Source organism: Lissotriton helveticus, chromosome 12 (assembly GCF_964261635.1).
Source record: "Lissotriton helveticus chromosome 12, aLisHel1.1, whole genome shotgun sequence".
NCBI lineage: Eukaryota > Metazoa > Chordata > Amphibia > Caudata > Salamandridae > Lissotriton > Lissotriton helveticus.
The window spans coordinates 765,996,824-766,018,098 of record NC_136073.1 but is presented as its reverse complement, the minus strand read 5'-3'; the positions used below and the strand labels follow the sequence as shown (position 1 = coordinate 766,018,098).

At 40.4% G+C, this 21,275-nt stretch overlaps 1 protein-coding gene across 3 annotated transcripts in view; it reads right to left on the bottom strand.

The window, feature by feature from the left end:
- DCAF8 (DDB1 and CUL4 associated factor 8) overlaps positions 1–21,275 on the bottom strand; it is a 317,296-nt gene that overhangs the window by 293,265 nt on the left and 2,756 nt on the right. For 2 of the 3 annotated variants that reach the window (XM_078670069.1, XM_078670068.1), the window contains exon 2: positions 4,183–4,232. The exons of the other annotated variant lie outside the window; for it this stretch is intronic. The gene's annotated coding sequence lies outside the window, so the exon portion shown is untranslated. The remainder of the gene's footprint in view (positions 1–4,182; positions 4,233–21,275) is intronic. 3 annotated transcript variants of the gene reach the window in all.

Genomic DNA, 21,275 nt, shown 5'->3' with positions numbered 1-21,275 from the left:
ACTAATATACTGGACATATAATCAAACTTCCAAACAACAGCTCGAGTCGAATTGAAATGGATGGATTGGCTGCGATATGACCACTGAAAGAAGCAATCACAAATTGTTCTTATTTCAATCAAATTGGAACGCTAAGCAGATGCGCTGCATTCAGCGCACTGTAGCATGATCAGGTCGAATTGAACATATAAATGTGTATTTTTCAATTGAATATAATACCCCTTTCATCTCTTTTCCCAAATCCACGGCTCTCACTTTCACCAAAATCCTTATTGAATGCATAAGGTTTCTGCAGCAAAGAGCACATAGCTTGTCATATACACAAACAAATTCACTGCAGATGTTTGTCTCTTTGACAGCAGCCAACCCTTACTTCCCAGCCTAGTGACAAGAACTGCATCTTTCTCACCAGGAGCCCAGTGCACGGTAAAGCCTACAGGACAGAGGAGCATATAGGGAACAAACTTCAAAAGGGCAAAGAGAACAGGGACAGCCAACAAGTCTGGCTTGCATTTTCAATAGTTAAACATTTTTTAATGCATGATGCAGGGAAAATGTGACAAAATAATTACTGTTTTCAGCATACAACACATATATGAAATAAATAAATATGCTATATCTCAGTGTACTTCTGAGATTTAAAACAGTTCATCACTCCAAAGCCACACTCCATAGAACCTGGAGTTATATACCAGACAAGTATGAGGTCGTATAAATAGTTCTCCGAGCAAAGTCAAAGCCCACTCACTTCAAGTATCTTTTAAGGAAAGGTTAATGATAGGTCTTCACACAGCTGTACAGTCAAGGCAAACCTAAAAAGAGAAAAGGAAGACCAAGAAGGACACAGAGCCTGACATCTGCTGAGCATTGCAGCCATCATGGAACAACATAGCCCATACTGTCCTTTAAAAAGCAAATGAATCCTAGCTACCAGACGAGCTTTACCTGAATGGTGTGAATCCACCGGGGCACACTGCATTTGCTTTATGCAGTAAAGTGGAAATAAGTTACAAAGGGATAAATCCCAAAGGCTGAATAACAACAAACTTGTGTTTTTTGCTCTTAAATTCCACACAAATTCTTCAAGGTGAAATGGGCTGTATGTTTCTCAGCTGTACTGTCTTTGGGTTGTTTGGCTGGGTTCTGATGATTAGCTTTTGGGCCCAATGGAAGTTTGACTGTTGCCTGCTGCTTCATTTGTGCATATATATCGTTTTAGATGGATTCAGACTTGATTTATTTGACAATATACATGACTTGGTACTGCTGGGCATACTTTCAGTACGCAGGTGGCTTTCTCTTCGTCAATCACATGTAAATTAATAGAGTTTCTTTTGTTTTGTTTTTTAACATTCTTGTCCAAACTTCCCTACTTTCCTCAGAGAGCCACAGTGATACACTACCATCATCATTTTATAAGGGAGAGCGCAGAGAAAGGCTGACAATGTTGCCACAGCTATATGTCAGAATACTGTATGCAGACATTATCTGACAATAATAATGGGTCTCAAATATAATCTATGAACATACTTTCCCACTGGGTGAAGGTTTTCTATCTTCAACTCCCAATAGCCAATACTTTTGTAAAGGAGATTTAGGACACAATATGTACGTCCAATGGTATTCCGATAATGACAATCTAGGGCCTTTCTATCAGCAGCTATGCGTGTGATTACATTACTGTCTGAACAAATGAGGGCCCTATTAACAAATCCAATGAACAAAAGCCTATTGACAATGAAAGAATGGACAGTTACGTTTATCTACGTGAAAACTGCAGGTGACACACAGACTACTGCAAAAGGCACATTTACAAACAGGTCTATAGTAGTGATTGCCCCTACTACAGATACTCAGACTAAGGAGAGAATTTATTTTCTGTTTCTAAAGCAGAAATTACAGGTTGGTTAACTCATATTAAGATTTAGTTTGCCAAATACCTCAAAGAGTCTATGTTGCAGTGACTCAGCATAGCGTAAAACCTTCGTCTCAGGTCATGCTTACCTGATCTGTAAGGTTTGGTCATGAAGATAAAGAGCCAAGATACAAAACAGCTGACTTGTACCAACAGGAACATGCACAGACATTAAATAATGCTACCTGACCAAAATAGAGGCAAATTAGCACTCTAGTACTTTTAGATTGTGTTTTCAATCCAAAAAAGCTTTAAGAGTATTCCGCTGAGGTACTGAGAGGGATCATTCAGTTCTGCAACAATAAAATTGACCCCTCTCATATCTGTCTTCAGTCTCTATCTCCTCCCTTCCAGGCCTTGTGTTTTGGCCCTAATTTTACACTGTAACCTTTCTTTTCATCACAATGCCTTTTCAACCTCTTTGGCGCATCTCTTCATCGGTTTTTGCTCACCCTCCCATTCCAGTTTTGCTGCTCTCCTTTGCTCTCTACACCCACTGGTCTGCTTTTGAACTCTCTCACTTCAGTGCCTCTCTGCACTCAGTACTCAGGTCCACCTAGCCAATAAGCACAGGCCTTCCCATTAACCGCAAGCCGGTTAAGAACTACAGGTTTGCTTGTGGTTTTACCATCCCAAGAGCCAATAATGACTTTTCTCAGTAGCTTAGCCTTGGCACGGGATTGTCATTTGACTTGTTTAATTAAAATTAAGCAGACAGCCCCGGGAGAGACAGTGTTAAATTTTGTCACCATGGATTGCGAGGGTCTGAATAATTCTCTGCTAGAATCTGAGAGGCCCTTCTGGAGCAACATCTGGACAGCAAGTCATAGGCTTGATTCACAAGCACGGAAGCTCAGCTCTCATTTTTCCAAGATCAATAAAATGAGTGCCATTCAATGATGAGATAAGAACACCCATGGTAAAACAACACAGTACGCTTCCATTAATGTTGTGCAGGGTAGAAGTTAACATTTTATTACTGCGAACAAATTCGTTATAATTGTCTTGGTGAACTGTATCTGTACAGCCAATTAATTATTGCTGTTGATGTGTAGAAAGAGAAATAAGGCCCTGTTTTACACTGATATGTATGGCTGTGTGAAGCACGGCAATGGAAGCACTCTATTGCAATGACAGCGTATTCTCCCTCGGGCCACGTTCTATTGTAATACCATTACAATACAATGCAAATGGTGGCACCAGTAAGCAAAGAATAAAAAGTGGTAGAGGCCCATAAAAATCTAGGCTAAAGTTAACCATGACTATATAATTTATTTAAATAACTATTAATTTAAGTGTTAAAAAGATGTAGGTTAATATATAGCCATTCCCTCTGTTGCCCTTAGCCTATGACTGCTGTACTGCATAAGGTCATGTCATAAGTAGGATGATCTCTGATTTATATACATTCCAGGGTCAGTTTACAGAGTAGGTCAAAAAAGCTCAGACAATTCACTTCTGAATAATACACAGTGAGAATATTTTCAGTTTGATCAATTCTGTTCAAGTGAAATAGATATTACTTTTAAAATATAACTTTTGTTGGTTTTTAGTTCAGTATTGATTTCTTGGCAGCTTCTAATTTGGGTAACATACAAAATGTAGTTTCAGCTTAAAACGTCTCTTCGCATCAAGCATCAACAACTGTAGAGCTCCCAATTGCAGCTTAGTGGTGCATACGCCATGGATCAGCCCACATCTTCAAAGCACAACTGACTTATGAAAAGGACATCTCCATTAAGTTTCTATTTGCTAGGAGTATTATTCTCCAATGTTGTTGCCTCTACTACCATGATTTTATACAGTAAACAAGATGGGTACGCTTCTGATCTTTAGATCTGATCATGGAGCTAGTCAATGCCAAAAAGGAAGGACTAACTCTAAAATGTTTTTAAAAAAATAGAAAACCTTAAATGAAGATGACCCTCAACAAAATGTTAAACCAACAAAGTAGTTTCTATCTTAATAAGGAAAACAGCTACAAGCAGGTTGGTGGTCTGGGGCTGTCATTAGTTCTATGCTCTCAGTTTTTTCAACTGTTATTATCAGGGTGGGAAAGGCAGGAGAGAAGTGCTCGTCAATTAAATCAGAATAGACGGGCAACAGGAGGCACTGGGGGTGGCATTTGGGTTTAAAACAACTGGATTTTAAAAATAAATTGCACTCTCAAGCTAAATAGAAGACTCCGTTTCAAATGACCTTGCAAGATATAAGATAAATCAATACTTCAAATGTATTTTTATTTCATTTATCTGCGGCTTACTCACCTTTTGATGAATCACCAGCACTGGAATACTGGCTGATATCGCCTGTAGACCTGGTAACAATATAAGATGATCAGTTTATCTATGAAAAAGTTCTGGAATAGTCTTCGTTTTTCTAAAGCTACTTCAGTAACACGCAAATTATACGGTGCAAACACAACCACTTCTAAATATTAAGAAAAAAAAGTCTGAAAACTAACAATATGAACAACATTTCCCAGTACAATCCCAAAAATGAATGACTAGATTTTAGCTGAACAGTTTTTGATAGCTTTCAAAAATAAGGAAATAGACGCTAAAGGCGTAGGTACACAGGTCCAAGATTCACCTATCTATTCATTGGTCCTAGAACTGCCACGAACAAAAAAACAATGAATCCCTCGTCAATAAGGAATTCTTTTAATGTACTGGGTACCTTAACAGCCCATTTAAATTAAACATAATGAAAGTTTTATTAATGAGTTTAATTTTTGTTTGTTTTTCTTCAACACATTGTTTGAAAAAAGCGTTTTCTTTCAGTTACTCCAGTTTTGCTGTCGCTCAAATTTGTAAATGGAAGCCACTTACTTAATGCATGCATCCTTCCTGGTGGTATGAAAATTATTATAATGTATGTTTTATGTATACTGACTGCACCTTTCTTTACTATAGATTAGCCCTCAGTTTAAATTAAACATTGATATTCACTATACGAATGGCCTTCTTCGGCATCACGGGCATTATATAAATAACAATAGGATCATCACTAATTTCTTTGCCATAGAAAAATCTATTGCGTCAAAAGTGCTGAAACCAGACATAACATTGTTATTACAAACATTTTTAATTCTTTTTATTGTTTTTACATATGATATAACATAACGCTTTATTATTTAAATACATAAGTTTCTTTTTTATTCAAGACAACAGCCGAATATAACAATTTCAGAGATCCGTAATTAGGTTTTGTTCCCTCATTCCTTTCCGTTTATTCCACACTAATAGTATAAGCTGCATTAGCGGAGATATAACTTCTTTTTAATTAACGATGGGGAAATAGCTGAACATCCAGTATTCCACTCCAGGGTATCCACATGTTACATGAACCCGAAGCCATCAGAAGCCCATATATTTCCAAGCCATCTTCAATAGTACCTATTCATCCTAAAGAAACAACTTATAGTCTTTATTCTTAAGGGCCTTTAACAATACAGCCCAGACATTCAAATCAGGAGGTCTCCTATATACATGCCTCAGAGTCACCAATACATCAACCGCCGCTCTTGACCAATTTAATATCTCTATTTTAAACTCTTTCAGGCGGGCAGTGGTGGAGGAAGAGTCATTACTAAAGTTATGTTATCCACTGCTATTAATATTTGAAAACTCACAAACTGAAAAAAATGGACTTCCATCAAAATAATGTTTTGATATTTTTTCAAACCTAGAAAAAAACTGAAATCTCAAAGGGCACACATAAAGGGAGGTTCGAAATTTAGGGTTCAAGATTTTGTTCTGCAGAAAATACAAGAAAATTTAACCTTTTACTTTTCGACTTAGCAGCTATAAGAGATCTCCTCTGATGTAAGTGCCTCTTTCAAAGGTTGAAAGTACATTTTAAAATAAAGAACAGCCTAAAACAAAAATTCAGACAAATGATAGTTGAAAGGATTTTTGGTTATTTAGTCTGGAAAGATGTTTTAAAAAATTACAAAACATAGCTTTTAAGTGATGCAACATAGGTCTATTGATTATAATTAACACGTCTATCAGAACTGTAAAGGACTATGTCAGGGAAAATGGAGATATGCAGTATTAAAAAATGTATGTGCTACTTGGTGGATAGAAGTACGTGCCTAAGACTAGCTACCCATTGAAAGTGGGGGAATAACTGGTGTGACGCTTCCATTGCCACGATGTCCTAAACCAGCCCGATCCTCCATTAATCTAAAAGGCATTGGCAAATTCTCAAGTATTATTGGCATGATTATGAGTCATCATACTATCCCCTTAGAAGATTTCTTAGTCTTGCAGTGGCCATAAAATCACATCACTCAGAGAGATCATTAGAGATTCAGAACCATTCTCTGAGCCTCAAAATGCTGTGGAGTTCAACACAGCTGCGCAAGTCAACAGCTACTATATCTCACTGGAGAAAAAACTGTTTGAAAAACTGCAGATTGACTCCAGCTCAAACGTGTAAAAATTCTGAAATTTGCTGGTTATGGTTTTAAATGTATGTCATAGCTCGCAACGCACACCATGTTTCTTACTTGACTTTTTTATGTTTTTGACCAGTTGACAAATTGGAGTTTTTCGACTTGCAGAGGGTGAGAGTTATGGCAAGTGTTGTGTGCTTGGGGAACCAAAACTAATTATTTTCAGCAGGTTTAGGTGTTTGAGCCAGAGTCATCTCTCAAGTTTTTAACTGTGTTTAATTTCAGTAACTTTTTTTCTATGATATACTTATCTGGCTGTGCGCCCATGCAGCCGGCCCCTTCCATCAACCCATTGTAGGTGACTAACCCAACTGTGCACAACTTCCAGCCATCCACTGCAGAGCTTGGGCAAAGGACCTGGCCTGTAGTCAGGCCCTCTGCCCAGGCCAACAAGGGCGGAAATTTTTTTTCTCTTACTGCAGCAAATTAGTTCTATTTTTTGCAATCCGAAATTTGGAACCACGATTCTGAAGGGGAGAACTGAAGAAAAGGCAGCACCCTCATCCAATCACATGCCCCACCATCACAACTTTTTTTAATTCCCAGACTCACAATTAATTTGTGAATCCCAAATGGCAGAGATATGGAAAAGTGTTAACCCTTATAGGCCCGCTCAGCAACCTCTATAAAAGTGTACAGCTAAAACCAGGATGAAAGGATTTACACAAAACCAACAAAAGCACATTTTCCGAGTAACGTTCTACTTTTGTGATACGCTTTGTGCAAATCCATTCATGAGTCTTGACGGGAGTCGTAAGCAAAACTATGCAAGACTAAATTTGTTTGCCGATTTATTACCAGTTAACAAAAGCCTACCTCACTCCACGAAGTGACTTGTTATCGCACTTACAAGAATGTTTATGGAGATTAACATGCATGGTCATGCAGACTGCCATTCCAAACACAACTTAGTCACTATCACAAGGTACTAAACAATCAAAAAAGGCACACAAGACCAAAAAGACGACGGGCACTGAAACGATTTGGACAGTATATTATACCATGATTATCAGCAACCAGACAAAAAGCTAACAGAATCTCTGATCGGCAAAACACCAAACCAAATCCTTCACCACCAAAATCCAATACTTCTACCACTCCATACCTCACAAATATGTCAACGCCCCACATCCAGAATGCCAGCACCTAAAAGGCAAACTGCTAAAACTAACAATCAACAGTTTGGAGTTCATCACAAACACTGGACTTTCTGAACTAGCAAATAGCAGGACCCACCTAAATTCCTGTGGTGCAAACCCTTGTCTTCCATAAATCAACCCTTCTCAGCAAACAATCGCATTTCCTGAGGAATTACAAAAGCTCAGATTCCATATCATCCTAAAAATAAAGGCCATTTCTTAATCTCACAAAACTCGTCTAATGCTGTATCTATGATAAAATCGTAGATCACGTTCAAAAGGCACTCCTTGCAAGATTCCATGTGAGTGGAATTCCTTTAATGCAGAAACTAAAGAAAGTAGGGCCATACACAACACACCACTGAGTTCTCATTCTTCTAGACCTATCTCTAAACTTTGACATGTAAACCATTTAGCCTGCTCATTATTCAGAAGAGACCAGGGGATGACAAGCATGGTTTCCTTAATGAACAAAGAGTTTACAAACAGCCACATGTCACCATAAAACTTAACAACAAACAGAATTTAGGGGCCGATTATGATGACGCTGGGACCGACAACAAACAGCCTGTCTGAAGCGGTCCCACCGCTATCGGAAGCATCTTATCCGTCTGCAATATTTCAATGGTGGGTGGATGGTTTGCGTTCAGCAAGACCAACCGCCACGCATCCGACGGGCTCCTTGAGCCGGCTGGTGTGGCGGTGGGGTTGTATTCCCTACCTTGTTGCCGGGTCATGCCAGGCACCGCAGTAGGGATCACAGTGCCCCTTTCCCCTCGCCTTTTCATGGCTGTTAACCTGCCATGAAAAGGCAGGCGGAAAGGGATTTTGGGGGCCCGTAGTGGGCCGCCCTGACCCTCCGATATGGGCACTGGAGGGCACCAATGGTGCCCCCCTACATATCCCTGCACCATGTGGCAGGCACCGCATGATGCCTGCCACGTAGTGCAGGCATATGTCAGGTATTCCTATTTTGCATTGTGGTGGGTTCTACAGCCAGCAGCACCAGCTGCAATGCAAAGTATAGGCATTGCGACCACCACCACCGACGGCTTGTCGGGATGTCCCGTGTCCGATAGGGTGGCAGGCAGACGTACCTAGTCCCGCCATCTTAATCAGCCCCAATGTTTGGAGTCTTGTATATCTTAAGCAATGCCGAATTTAACACAAGCTACATCAATAATCTCCACAATACATTCCTTTGTCCTGACATGTCATAACTATTCCAGTAGGATTCAGATCATCAGTAGATAAATAAATCTACGGGATGGTTTAATTCCTTTGTCCTGACATTTCATAACTATTCCATAAGGATTCAGATCATCAGTAGATAAATAAATCTACGGGATGGTTTAAATGAGGTCAATCTATAAATACTTAAAGGCCACCTCGAACTGAAGCCACATAAAACTGATATTTCTGTAAGCAAAAGTCAAATTGGCGCACTCTGTATCTCCCTGCAGTTCCTGGTCAGCCTAAACAGACATCTATTCCACTCTAGCCAGGACTACCTAACACCTGGGCTGTATACTGAACTCCACCCTCAAACTAGAACCCAAAGTCAAGACACTAGTCCGAGCATGCTTATTTCATCTATGCACACAAGAACCCTCCAGAAGGTCCATAGCGCAACAACTCTTCCTACACGTTCAATCAAGAGTCAACCACTGCATTACAAATATTACAAGGACTTCCAATTGTCAAAGATCGAGAATATCCTCCAAAATAAGACCGTAAGACAAGAAACCTACCAAAGGCTAACATCAGGGGTGAGCACGCACAAATCCGGCCCCTCATCCAAGAAAAAGAACTAATAATAACCACCTCAAGTCTTGCAAGACATATTTACACCACTCATTGTGCGAAATGAAGGCGATTTAGAATCTGAAATTACCTACTGATCATGAAATATCCTAAATGAAATTTGTTTTCGCCTATCGTTTTCTTTTGCTAATGATTTTTATTTTGGAACTGTTACTATGCAAAAAATATGGTAGACTTTGTAAATCAAAATAACTCGCAATGCACATCAATAAGGCTTGGCCCAAATTTAATCCGCTCCATTAGAGGGAGTTGTGAGATTTTTATAGTCAAGGAAGGTTTAAAATTTCAATAGGCCTGCTATGAGAGATATCTGGCAGCAATGGTTTTGACAGGAGCCACAATCGACAAAATCATATACTTATAATGAGGCATCCAAAACCACTAGCTGAGGTTACCAGACTGGTCAAATTATGACTCAGTAGCTCTTTTAGCTGAGCAAAAGCAGGCAGACCACCTTGGGTGTCTCCACCCCAACTGACATCAAGTATGGACTCCAGCACGTTTTAACATTTACGTATAGGTTCTGTCGGGGCTGCTAAGGAGGTGCAACATAGCTCAATGGACATACACGGAGGTGTTGCAGCTGGTAATGCAAGGGGGCCAGGCGTGGAGAACAATATCACAGAACACCCCAAACAAATCCATGGGTCAATGTGGCATAGCACCCTGGTCTTTAATGGGGTGAAAACAGAGAGAACGCTGGGGGATGCCTCAGCAACACCAGTGAGATTTCTTTTTGACTGCTTATGACTCTAGACGGATAACAGGGGTTTACTTGGCTGTGAAAAGCTTGAGGGCCTGGCTGGATCAAGGTGCATCACTACACAAACAAATAACAGAAGTGGTGAAGTGATAACATTTTCACATCCGGTCCAAAATATGTTGGTTTATTTGGATTTTTGCCCTTATTGGCCTTGGTCCGGGTTACACTTGTGAAAGCGTGACTGCTGCAAGGGTCTTTAGTTAGAAAGTGTGGAATATGTACCGGTCTCAATACAATGGGCACAGAGCCAGTTAGTTTGCAATTTAAACAAAGTAAGTGATCTAAGAATCAATGATTCACCTGCACCGGCTATTAGTTAAGTTTAGGATGAAATTTAAGATTCTGAAAATAGCCCAATGTGCAATTATGGCCTAGTGAAGTATATAAGGGTATCTAAGAAATTCTGCCAAGCAGTTAAGTATAGATCATTCAAAACGTAACCAATTTAAGGGTGATTACAAGTAGAAAATAGGTCACTTCAAAGAAATTGAGATTACAAGGTCAGAACATAAAGATTTTGATCACTGTTCAAGCCCGATTTTTAAGCTATACACTGGGGGAACTGTGGTACACGAGGAAATTTGCTACAAAAGGCATGCGCAACCGAGACTAAATATAGAGGCCAAATAGAAAGCCATCAAGAAGGAGAAATTGTCAGACAGAAAACTTATTTTTAAGGATGTTTTAGGTCTAATATCTATCTCCACCTTTAGAAATCTAGGGATAATTAAAAAAGATCTACACATTAAGGCAGATAGTGATAATTAAGTTTCAAATTGAGAAAACAAACAAATATATAGGTTCACTATGGAAACCAGGTTTTGGATATGGCCCTTTTTGCAGGGTTATCCCCCAAAATTTTGTTTCCTCCTATTTTTTCCTGACCTGTTTGTGTTGGTTTTAGGACTCTGGGCACTTTACCACTGCTAATTAGAGCTAAAGTGCATATGCTCTCTGTAAATTGTGTTATAGATTGCTGTTTCCATGATTGGATATTTGTTTTACTTATTAGTCCTTAGTAAAGTGCACTGAGTGTGCCAGGGCCTGTAAATCAAATGCTACTAGTGGGCCTGCAGCACTGATTGTGCCACCCACGTGAGTAGCCCTGGAAAGGTAACTCAGACCTGCCATTGCAGAGTCCGCACGCAGTTTGTAAGTGCAATGTCGACTTGGCCAGTGCACACACTTGCAGTCCCTAACCTTCTCTTTTCTTACATGTCAGTTACCCCTAAGGTAGGTGTTACATTCTGGTCTTCTCCTTACCTGCTGTTCAGCCTGTGTGTGTGATGTCATCAGAATGTTCGTGTATGCATGGTTTGAATGTGTGGTCAGTTTGAGTGAGTGGGGCTGAGCAGCTGGGTGCTGCTCCCGGTGGGGCCTACTTTACTATCTAACCTATTACTAATAAATGTACTTAATTACACTAATGGCTACTGGATTTGCTTACCTTCCAAAGAACTTTCATCAATGTAACAGTGGCGACGAGGGTGCCCAAAGTACCCCTGTGGGCAGGGTGCAGTGTATGTGAAAGGTAGGACATGCCCTGGTGTGTGTGGCATGTCCTGATAGTGAATTAAGGCCAATTTCGTTTTTCACTATTGCAAGGCTACCTGTTCCCCGTAGGACAGACTGCGGAGTTTGTTTATAACATCTTTTTAACATAACTGACCCGGGGAATTAAGCAGGAAAACAAAGTTTAATGTGCCTGAACTCAGAATCTAAAGATGCATCTTTTAGTGAAGGTGATTTTTACATTCTGTGTTTGAAAATACCACTTTTAGAAGGTAGGTATTTTCTTGCTCAGTCATCCCGTGTGCCTCTGCTAGAATGTGGACGGCCTGTCTGGGCTGTGGATGACAGACGTCTGGGGAGTAGGAGTGGCTCCAGATAGTCTAGGTGGGTGAGGAAAGGGCAGAATAGACCAGGGCTGCAATTGAGGAAGGGGGAGGAGATTTCCTTGCACCTCAAAGGGCAATGCCCTCTCCACCTCCTGCCAGGAAGTCACACCAGAGAAGGCAGAACGGGTTCTGGCTGGGCACAGACAGACACTCTCTGCCTAAGAGATCAAAGGATTTTGGGATAAAGATTTTGGGGCCCAGACCCTTGACTTTTAGAACTCTTTTGGACCAAGAAGACTGCCAAGAAGAAGAGCTGGAGAAGCTGTGAGGAGGCACTACCGCTTTGCTGTGTTGGCCTTCAGTGGCTGCTTTTGTCTTGGGCAGTGTGGATTTTTATTGTTTTTGGTCTTGTCTTAAATATATAACAATATTGGATATTTTTCTTAACTGGTGTGGTGTCCTTTTGTAGTGCTTACACTGTAATAGTATTGGTTATGTGCAAATGCTTTACACACGGCCTGTAAGATAAGCCTGACTGCTTGTGCCAAGCTACCAAGGGGCTGAGCAGGGGTTATTTTAAGAGTGTAACTCGCTTATACTGACTAGAGTGGTGGTTTCTGCCTGACTTTGGCACATGCCCTAGCCAACTAAAAATGTTATTTCTAACACTGGGGCTACATTTAATGATCGATTTCAGTAGAACAGGCTTTGTCTAACTACAGTTCTTGTACTGCACCATGAACGTCTCTCACCCTGTTTGTACATAGAACAGAATGTTGTGATTGCCTCACACACACTATGTCTACAATCCATGTGTTATCCACATTAAGTTTCATGCATTCTAATGTTCAAAAGGAAAGGAACGCAGCAGACACTGAGGGCATATGTAATGTCACCTTAACAGAGATCAGAGGATGGGAAGGTAAGCCTTTTAATGCCCGCTTTCTATAAACTGCTTAACAACTGTTATTTTCCCTATAACTTCATTATCTGCCTTAGGCTTTGAGGCCAAAAGTGCATGCTGCTATATATTCTTTATTGATAATAGTCAGGCTAGTAAAATCAGAAATATACTAGCATTTTGCTTGTATTAATAGCCAGATAAGTTAGTCCAGAATAAAAGTTAAGGTTTAATTAACCCCTGTTAAAACTCAGTGTGCACTTTAGGGCTGTATAAAGCTTTAATTACGGTCAAATAAGAGTCTAATTTAAAAAGTTGTTGGACCAAACTTGCAATCAAGAGAACACTAGAAAGGCCTTCATGTTGATCTGAACAAACTTCTGGGCTCTTTTCTCCAGCAGTTATGAAAACGAACAGATTCAATATCAAAGGCCTTAACGTTTAAATGAGGGCACGCATCTTAAAGGTTTATAATAAACAGAGAATACAACTCAAGGAAGATTGGTAGTAAAACCACTGCACTACTGATAGTTTTGAGTGAAGTAAGCTTTGCTTCACTGCAGGAAGTCTGCTGAATTTACGGTTGAGACTTAGAGAAGCCGAGGTCACAATTCAAAATGAAATGCAGATTGAATTAATGTAATATATTTGCAAAAATCTCCATCTGTCCTCAAACAAGGACAAAAAAGTAGAATTACTTGTTTTTCCTCCACCCTACCTCCAGGAATTATGACCTTCTGCGGTCGCTGCTTTATTTGCTTGATTATGAATTTGCTGCATTTGCCACATAATCCATCATCTGCAGATTTTAACAAAAAAATGTTTCTAGTTCAAAAGTTACTAAAAACGTTGCAACATATCAATGGTGGGACTGCCCGTTTCTCCAACATTACTAGAATGAGATTCTGTCCACTATGACTCAAATATGTCAGAAACCGATTGAACCCTCTCCCAGGCTTTGTCTTTTGAATATTTAGGACGCTACCGATCTCAACCGCAACAAATAACTGTGGGTCTCTTTGGACTATATTGTAGCAAAGCAAAATATCGCCAGAGCATGGAAGGGGGGGGGGGGGGTGAATCACGCTTCGCCGTACAGATTGGGCCGGAGACATAGACTGGTGTATGCAAGCCGAGAGGGTGATCTACGAAGGTAGAGGTTGCCCAGGCAAATGGACTAAAATATGGGGCCCATGGAATGAGAATAGAGGCCTCTTGTGTACCCCCTTTGCGGAAGACGCCCCGTACAATGTGGACAGGGAGTCCCCCTGAGGGCTTAACATTCTTATGGATCCAGATGTCATTGTTATAGTCTCTTTTTATTTATGGGTCGTATATGTGATGCCTTTCTTTTTACATGTTGTGCTATTCCTTACGATTGCTCCCCTTTTATGTTATTGTTTTTATTGTATTGTTATTTTGGGAATTTTCAATAAAAAGATAAAAATTAAAAAAAAACGTTGCAACATATATTCACACAGAATGAAAGCATAATTCCAGTGGCCATGGTTCCCTGCCAACACAACGGCTACATTCTTTTCAGTCTATACACGAACCTCTAGTTGTATAGCTGTGCCAAGTTTCCATTCCTCGCATAAGTCTTGGAATGATCAATGTAGCCCTATAAGGATGTATGACGTTACAACGCATACTTTTACAACGCCTACCTTTACCACGCAATTTTTACAACGCAGGATCCATTACAACGAAGTACCATTACAACGCATGTATTTACAACGCAGGTACCTTTACAGCGCATACCATTACAACGTAAGTATTGGTAAGTTTATAATATTTTTTTTAGATGTAAATTAATTAAAATTAATATAATTTAATTTAATTTGATTTAATTAATTTTATTTAATTTTATTTTATTAATTTAATTTAATTTAATTTAATCAATTTAATGTAATTTAAATTTTATTGTACTTAATTTTTACCCTGTACCCCTTTACCCAAAAACCCAAAACTGACCCTGAACCTTAAAAATACCCCTTTACCCAAAAACCCAAAACTGACCCTGAACCCTAAAAATACCCCTTTACCCAAAAACCCAAAACTGACCCTGAACCCTAAAAATATCCCTTTACCCAAAAACCCAAATCTGACCCTGAACCCTAAAAATACCCCTTTACCCAAAAACCCAAAACTGACCCTGAACCCTAAAAATACCCCTTTACCCAAAAACCCAAAACTGACCCTGAACCCTAAAAATACCCCTTTACCCAAAAACCCAAAACTGACCCTGAACCCTAAAAAATACCCCTTTACCCAAAAACCCAAAACTGACCCTGAACCCTAAAAATACCCCTTTACCCAAAAACCCAAAACTGACCCTGAACCCTAAAAATACCCCTTTACCCAAAAAAAACCAAAACTGACCCTGAACCCTAAAAATACCCCTTTACCCAAAAAAAACAAAACTGGCCCGAACCCTAAAAATACCCCTTTACCCAAAAAACCCAAAACTGACCCTGAACCCTAAAAATACCCCTTTACCCAAAGACCCAAACTTATAATATTTTTGATAAAATTATATACTTACGTTGTAATGGTATGCGTTGTAAAGGTACCTGCGTTGTAAATACATGCGTTGTAATGGTACTTCGTTGTAATGGATCCCGCGTTGTAAAAATTGCGTGGTAAAGGTAGGTCGTTGTAAAAGTTGCGTGGTAAAGGTTGTATACCCCCTATAAGGCAGAAGAGTTCGAAGATGAGGAGCATGGCTTGATTGTGAGCTATGGTAAAAAAATTACTGGGCAAAACAGAGGAACCAAAAGAGTGAGATTATGCAGGCCTGGTGTAGCTCAAGTGGTGGTGGTGGGTGGGGTGGATTTCCAGGGCACTGCTCCAGTGCGGACAGAAGTAAACAGGATATGACCATGTGCAGGGCACAGATGAGGATCTGAATCTGGCTACACGTGAGTGAGGGTATGCAGGGGTGCTACACACCCCCAGTCATGCACATGTCCAAAATGATCAGTATACCCTGAAACATAGAGCATACATAAAAGAGTAATTGATGTGTACCTTGTATCTGTGTGAACGTTTGCAGAATGGGGCCGACCCACAAAGACATTTTTGAGTACATAAAGTTGCACTGATGTACTATGTTTTTAAGTAACCTAACATCCCCTTGTGTATTGGTCCCAAATTATTTAAAATGGGTTATTCACATTCAATTAGTACACATAGTAGACTGCGCCCTCTTTCACTTTTACTAAAAGGCACAGGATACTTTGGGCCGATTCATACAGTCATCTTTGAGTACATAAAGAGTACACCTGTACTACTACTTTCCATATTCAAACACTTTTGTGAACTTGTCACAAGGTAAGAGTTGATAAAGGAGTACTCCTGTACTTTTACTTTCCAAAATCATAAACACTAAGGGGAATTGAACGCACTGTTTAAAGATGACCAGAATAACTGTATTGGGTATGAGTCATTTTTAGGCACCAGAGTATTGTGAACTTTTTAATGCTCATGAAAGCACCCAGGAAACAGACATCAAGATCCACATGGTCTATCGGTAAAAATCATGTATTTTCTAACACGGATAGCAAGATAAAAATGTATGCTATTTTTGGAGTCTGTTCCTCCCCACATTCCAGGAATATCAGAGAAACAGTTTTAGCTTACAGAAGCCTTCAGATGAATACAAAACATCACTTCTAACAAATGTAAAACTTTTGCATCGGTTCAAAGGAGTTGTGGGATCCTGTAAGCGAAGTTTATGAGTAAACCTTACGCTCTATTGCAGAGAGGATACAGATAAAAATCAAATTCTATGGGCAATAGAGATAAATATCATCGTCCAACTATATAGATTTTGGCTATATAAGATTGGGCTACTACAGGAAGGACTCGGAATAAATAGGAAAGACAATTCCATTACAAATGAGGGTAAATATAAAGAGCTTCTGAGGAGTACCTAAGTAGATGTGTAGATTCAACAAAGAATATTTGGGGCAAATACAATTTGCTGCGGCAAGAATTGGCATAAATCTGCTCCCTTGTATGTTTATTTGTGGAACACATTACACTGCACTTCAAAAACAATTTTAGGAACAAAATCAAGATCAATGCAAAGGAGATTTGAAACAAATATCTAATCCCACGTCAGGAACTCAAGTTGTACATGTTGAGTTATTTTCCCAAAATCAGCAGAGCATAAATCAAGAACTTGATGGACATTTACAGTAAACATCAAACTTTGCTTTGTGGACATGAGGTGGAAAGATAGATAAGACCCCTGAATGGATGTTTGGTAGCTGTAAGGCTGTACCTTAAAACAAGAGCAGAACCTACTCAACAAGGGGAACGGTCACACTTCACTACAGGAAAGATCTTGTTAAATTGTAGTCACAACATCTGCTATGCTGCAGATAAATAGTAACAATCAGTGTGGGGAGGTTTAGTGCATAAAGTCAAATCAAATAAACTATGAGCTAAAACAAATGTACCGTAGTGGTTAATTTACTGATACTGGAACTAGAAGATCCGGGCTCTAATACCGGCTTTGACATGTTGGCAAAAAGTCATGTGCTTCTTCGCAACTTACTCTTTCAGAGTTCACTGAACAATAAATATGCATTATTTGAAAATAGAAAAACAAACCTGTAACATGTATGGTCTAGTGCCATCACAAGCATGTATTGCCATCAGGTTTTTGGCCTATAAACACATCTAACATGTGCCACGTGTACCTTATGGACTATTTACAGTCAGATGCACATAGCCCAGTAAAATTATGCACTGTTTTACATTTGTTATCCCTTGAAGATATGCACGCATTAAAGCAAACACACAAAAAATAATATGGATATTCGGGATTTAGGATAAATACCAAGATCCCCTTCGGTGGGGAAAATTTGGCAACATATTACACTCAACCACGTGGCACTCCAATTTGTTCTCTTCAGGAGATGCAGAGTCAATACCAAGATTCATCGTAGGATGTACCATTTTTAAGTACAACAATATATCATTCAGGGAGGTGTGCCTTTCAAGAATAATTACATACCATCAAATGATTGAAAACAAAAGTCACTCGAGGATAAACTGTGAGTGAATAATCCAACATAAGATAGAGGGTTTGCAATCAAAAAGACCAGAACCTATCTCATCCTTTGAGCCACTCTATATACTGCCATCTTTATGCCACGTCACTAAACGTACAGATTGACAGCATGAGGAGTCAAAAAAAACAACCGGAAGAGATTTCCTTAGCTAGCTGCAAATTAGAACATTTATATTATAATGCCATGATTTCAGATGCGAGTATAGTATCACATAAAAGTATATAATACAAAATATGTAACTGTGTAATGTAGTTGAAAATTGCCATTGAGGGGGATTCTTAAACTTCATAAACCAACCTCCACGAGGGAATGAAGGCCGTCGCAGAATGGATCAAGACAAGCCGCCTGAAACTGAACTCTGACAAGACGGAGGTCCTCATCCTCGGCTCCACCCTTTCCGCATGGGACGCCTCCTGGAGGCCGGCCTCGCTGGGCACCGCCCCTACACCAACCAACCACGCTCGCAACCTGGAGTTCATCCTGGACTCAACGTTCTCTATGACCCACCAAGACAGCGCTGTCTCCTCCTCCTGCTTCAACACCCTCTGCATGCTCCGCAAGATCTACAGATGAATCCGCACCGAAACCAGAAGAACGGTCACACAAGCCCTCGTCAGCAGCAGGCTGGACTACGGCAACGCCCTCTATGCAGGAACCACAGCCAAACTCCAGAAAATACTGCAACGCATACAAAACGCCTCCGCTCGCCTCCTCCTCGGAATCCCCCGCCATAGCCACATCACCGCCCACCTGAGAGACATGCACTGGCTTCCAGTCAGCAAGAGGATCACCTTCAAGCTCCTCACCCACGCTCACTAAGCACTCCACAACGCCAGACCAGTATACCTCAACGAACAACTTCTACACCCCGAACTGCCAGCTTCGTTCTGCCAACCTCGCCCTCGCCACCGTCCCACGTATCCGCCGAACAACCACTGGCGGGAGATCATTCTCACACCTCGCCGCCAAGACATGGAACACCCTCCCCACCAACCTGCGACAGACCCGGGACCTGCTGACCTTCAGGAGACTTCTCAAGACCTGGCTGTTCGATCAGTAGCTGCTCCCTCTTCCCCCTCCCCTCTAGCGCCTTGAGACCCTCATGGATGAGTAGCGCGCTTTACAAATGATTGATTGATTAGTGTTTGTAAATGTCAATAAAACCCTGATATGGCATGTAACATTACCCGTAACATGTTTTTACATTAATATTTACTTTAGGTTTTGTTCACAGTAAATGTATAAATCGCTGATACAATTATGGACAAGTTGGTCCTTCATTTTGTATAGCACTCGTTACCCTCACAATTGTATAGCACTACAGGGTTGTTCTTTATTCGAGTATGCATCCTAATCATAAAAGATAGGAACATAAGTATACGAACTACAGTAAAATATTAAAAACCTTATTAAGCACAATACAGTACAATTAATTCTGAAAAGACGATGAGTGAGCATTTAAGAACCTTATAAAATTTGCTGCCCAGCCTAACATATACATCATTATTTACTAGGCACACATTATGTTATTCCAGTGTAAGGCACCTTTTAAATAACCAGTAACCGCCAACATCACAGCCTGATCAGTTAATAACTATAAATGTAAAAAGACATAGCTAAATTAAGTAAAACCCCTTGTTTTTAATAAAAATGGTTGTAAGTACCTTTTGCACAAGAATTCATAGTATTTACAAAATAAAACCAGATATATTAAGGTCTGGTGTGAACTATCAGCACAAGGGCAAGATAAAAGGGCATGGGGATCGAACTGACCCGGAGGGAAACAAATCATAGTACGAATCGTACCCAGGCGAAATTTAGTAAGCAGTGAATCTGTCCCTGGGGTGTTTAACTACTATGAGATAAGGTTCAACACCATCGACAGATTTCAAAAGTAGATAGGATCTGATGGAGTTTTTCTCCAATGCCCAGGCTTCCCTCTCGTCTTTAAACTTATTTAGAATGTTTTCCTTGAAAAGACCAAAATCACCCTTTTTAAGGCAGTGTGGCCAGTTAAAAATGTCCATACAATCTAGAGAATGGGCAACAGATTTTATGTATTTATCCACGGAATCTTATGGCTATATATGCATTTCATGCAGTCCTCAATCACGCTCATGTTGAATCACAGTCTCTCGTCAACCCAAACAGATATCAAGAGTAACAGTGGAGCCAGTTTAACCTGATCCTCCACATAGTTTAAACCCAGTTCCTAATGGGTTGCAATAGAGGAACTGTTTGGACACAGCCCCAGAAGTTTTCTACAGAATCTGTCCTCTTCAAGCTAGATTGCCCTACACCTACTGTACCCCCAAATGGCTGCATCAAATGTCAGGACTGGGGGACAGTTCATTTTGTAGATTTGCAACAGGGGCAAAATCGGCTTATTACCCACTGACAGTGAAAATCCTAACAGGGCGCAACAGGCTTGTTCTGTTGATCGAATGATACCCCCAGGTAGGGAAAGGTGGAAACCCCAGAACTTTTTTGCCCTTTGATGTCAATGGGTCTTGTTCTAGTTTTGCTTTCTCCCGCAGACCATATAATGGGTCTTTGAGATGTTTGTATCTAGGTCCAGATCGTCCATGAACTTAACAAACCAGGAGTTTTAACCCATTGGCCTTTCGGGCCATCAGTACGGCGTTGTCGGCATATAAAAGGGTAGGCACGCTAACAAGACTTTACTCTTGGCAGATCAACCCCATTTTCGCTCAAGCAGGTATTCAGGCTATTAATATATAATAGAAACAAAATTAGTGCCATCACACATCCCTGCCTGACCCCCCCCCCCGCGGCAGGCTAAAACCTTCAGTTGTCAACCCCACTGTACTGTATCTGATGCCGGCATTTACATCCGCATGAAGAGCTTCAAGAAAATCGATCAACTGAGCCGGCAATCCCATTACTCCAATAATGTCCCAAAGCTTAGACCTGTTCACCTTGTCAAAGGCGCTACGGAGGTCCATAAATGCAAGGAAGATGGACCCTTGCTTCCCCACAACATATTTCCCTATAATGAGGTTAAAGTTCAGAGATTGTTCCAATGTACCCCTCCCTTCCCTAAATCCGTATTGGACAGGACATATAATTTGCCTAGGCCCAAGCTTCCACTAGCTGAAGGACAATACACCCAACCACCTTAACCACTGAGCTTAACAGGGAGATTGATCTATAGCAGGTAGGGTTCAGCCTATTTCCCTTCTTAAACACTTTGACTATGATAGCAGATTTCCAGGTCAACGGTAAGCCTAACTGGGTCATGGCATTAAGGACATTAGTCCGAACGGAAGCCCAGAGGTGTGGTTCTGCCTTGTATAAATCCATGGGCATCCAATCAGGCCCGGGTGCT